Source organism: Elephas maximus, chromosome 1 (genome assembly GCF_024166365.1).
Source record: "Elephas maximus indicus isolate mEleMax1 chromosome 1, mEleMax1 primary haplotype, whole genome shotgun sequence".
Classification (NCBI taxonomy): domain Eukaryota; kingdom Metazoa; phylum Chordata; class Mammalia; order Proboscidea; family Elephantidae; genus Elephas; species Elephas maximus.
The window spans coordinates 39,386,753-39,390,356 of record NC_064819.1 but is presented as its reverse complement, the minus strand read 5'-3'; positions in this window follow the sequence as shown (position 1 = coordinate 39,390,356).

Genomic DNA, 3,604 nt, shown 5'->3' with positions numbered 1-3,604 from the left:
CCAAAGAAATAGTCTTCATAGGGGGGTCTTGTCCTGGCTTTTAAATGTTAACGAGACAGATAAAGAGACAAAAACATATAAAGCCCTAAGAAAATGACTATGGGGCACTCAGATTCTTTCCCTACCTGAGTAGCCAGCTTGATGCTTCCTAGTCAAGTGTACTTTTACTACTAACCCTCTGGTTGCTAATAAACCTCTGCTCGCTTGACACTGTTTGTCTCAGTGTTTGAATTCTTTCCTACACTGAAGATAAGAACTGAAGCCATTCTCTGGTAACAGGTGGAGGGCTAAATTATTAGCAATCAGGCCAGAAGTGATATTAGTAAAGGGGGTTAGGCAGGGTTCAATCAATCATGTTAAGATCAGCCAGTGCTTGCTCTTCTATATTTCCCCCTTCTCTTTATAAGCTCCATTGTACCTACTGTCTTCGAGCCATTTGTCTTTTCTGGAATCAAAATGGTCTATGTGCTCATCAAATTTTGGTGAGGTTTGATTATTTTTAACAATTATTTGAAAAAATACTTTTTACGTATACTAACTCAAGTCCATTTCTAGACAACATTCGTTGAGGAAATGGAGTCCCAAGAAGCAGGAAGAGTGTTTATTCAGGTGTTCCTGGACCCATCTGATTTGAACTTCTGAGAGCACTGTACCTCTTCACCCTCCAAGGCTGTTGCACGGTGGTCCTTCGATAGAAGCCACAGCAGGGCCCAGTTCACAGAAGTGCGATATAACCAAAAGGGCCTGCAGAAAGGAGAACAGGTGGTGTTCCTGCGGGAACTCCCCCTACCGCCCAGCCTGGTGAGCTGGTCCTTCCCTCTGGCTGGCAGGCAGGAGCTGAGGCACACAGCCACACTGCCACACAGCCAGATGCCAGGGTCTTCCTGTGGCCTCTGCTTTTCTCCACCACCAGCTTTAGGTCTTGCTCACAGTCAGAATGCTGGTGAACAGCAATGACACATCAGAGTCTTTGTATGTACAAGAAGGCATTAACAACAGTCTCCTGGGCCCTACTAGACGTTTTAGAACACTGGTCCAGGAGGACGAGAGAGGAGGGGGCCTCCTTGGCTTGACAGGGGAGGGGGATGATTATTAAATACTCTCTTCACTTGTATTTACACATGGTGGAAGAGCTGCCCAGAGCTAAAACAATTTTTGCAGTTTTTGGTTTTGTTTTGTTTTTTAACTAACTGAAACACTTTGAGATCTGATTTCAGGGACACATGCAACCAGGAAGGAAGTCAGCTGCCAAGCTGCCTCACAACCGGCCTTGACAGAGGAGGAAGTATTAGAAAAGCCATCAAGATGATAGTTCGGAGTGTCTAATAACACACACACAAAAATCATAACTTTTTTTAAAGCCTTTATTCATCATCTACTTAAAACACTAGATTATCACAAGTACCAATCTGCTTTGAAAATCAATTTACACCATAATTCATGACTGGATTATATACAAGACTTTTCCACAGAGCTTCGTGACGTAGCTCTAGGGGCACTGCTCGCCCTTGTCTCACAGATAGTGCAGATCAGCTGAGCTTGGACATGCCTGCCCTCTCCACTAGCTGTCCACTCAGCGACCAAACGGGGGTGGGGAGAGAGGGCGCTGAGGCACATCACCTGCAAGGTCCCTTCTACCTCTAAGAGTCTAAAGCACAGCTCAAGTTGATATTCGAGGAGCACTGGTATGTTGGCCTTTCTCTCTGCATCTTTTCTCTTCCACACCTCCTCCACTGCAGCCCCCAGCAGCCTCACCCTCCATGCCATCCCAAAAGCACTGAGAAAGAACACCAGCAAGCGAGGTTTCAGTGATGGGCTGTCTGCAGCAGCCAGAGGGGAAGCATAACATACACGTGCATCAACTGGGTTGGTCTCAAAATCAGAATGTGTGAAGGAAGCAAGCTGCAGAATGGTACAACTGTAGGACAGCCTTACTGCAAAATTTAAATAAACACAAGTGCCGCTACAAATGATTAAGGAAGACAGGTAATAAAAATAGACCTTAAGGCATCTCGCCAATTACAGAAAAATGGTCCCCTCTGGGGGAGGGAGGAATGTGATCAGAGAAGAATGAAAAGGGGTTTGAATTGTATATTTTTATTAAAATAAAAAATAACTGACAGACATGCACACACACAAAAAAACTATAACTCTGACCTTCCCCGGTGCTAGGCATCTGTCTGCTCAGGAGTGAGCCTCTTCTTAGGGCCACACCCACTACCCCATCCTCCAGTAGAAGGCATGGTAGGGCCCCTATCCAGGACCCCAGAGCTGTTTTAACTCTGGGTTTACACAGAATGACGCAGGAAGAAAACTCTCTTAGCCCAAGGAGCTCGTCTGTCTGAACACAAACTCTAGGCAAACCTGTGTGCAGGTAGCACCTGCACACTAAGTGCTGCTCTGTTTTCTCTCACAATGGAGTAGTCTCTTTCTAATTCATCCTCTTGACAAAAACACAAATAGAGGTGTGGCTGTCAATAGGCTTGCTGCATTCTTCTTTCTAGGGTGATCAACCATTGCATTTTGCCAAGACCAAGGGAGTTCCCAAGACATGAAACTTTCAGTTTTAAGCGAGTTGGTCGGTCACCCCAGTTCTCTATAGTGCTCCTGCAGACATCAATCATTGCCCAAAGTTTTAAATATATGAAACCCCAAGAATGAGAAAGAAACAAGGAAACCTCAGAGACCCATATGTTTCCCTCAATCCAAAGCCCCTGAACTTTGCGAGAGCCTGACCAACTGCAGCGCCTTCATGACAGTGAGCTACGCCCTCGCACACTAGCCCCATATTATAAATCAGGAGGCCGGGGGCCGCTCCTTTCTAGAGTTGGGAGGCCACTGGGGAGATTCTTGACCCTGATGGTTTCACCGTCAGTTCTTCCCTAGCTCACACTCTAGTCCCTCAACATTAAATAAGGTCAAGTTAAATGCGTGTAAAGAGGAGGAAAGGGGAAGTGGTCCAAGCCGACCAGCATTTTCCAGAGGATAAAGCTCCACTTAAAAAGCAGCACAATATTAAAAGAAGAAAAAGAACTCACAGGAGCAATTGAAATTAAGACACATTCCACTGCTAAGAGTCCGCTGAAGGCAACTCAGGTGTTTGGGTCACAGCGGGGTTGAATGTTGTCTTCACGTCCCCTCGGGATAATATACCCCAAAATACTGTGCATCTATAAGATGTATAAGTTACTGCAGTTCACTAAACGTACTCATTCTGAGTGGCTAATGAACTATCTTAAACCATAGTGAGTATGCTGCTGGTCACTGTGGAACTTTACTACACCTCTAAAAGAATGAGGTAAGTCTGTATTCTTATTATGGAGGAATGCCCAACAAAAACCATTAGGTAAAAATGGCACTGCATAAAAGTATGTTTAAGATGATCCCTGAGGTTGGTTTTTTTTTTTAAGTTTCTGAATATTTATAGAAAAGTAAAATGCCTAGAAGAATAAAACTCTGTTAACGTGGGCACCTCAAGGGAGGAGGATTTGGAGTGGGAAAAAAGGAGACACTTTCTTTTTTTAACCCTTCTATACTGTTTACATCTGCTGTAATTAATAGGTATTATTTTATAATTGAAAACTCCTTTTAACAATGAAAAAAC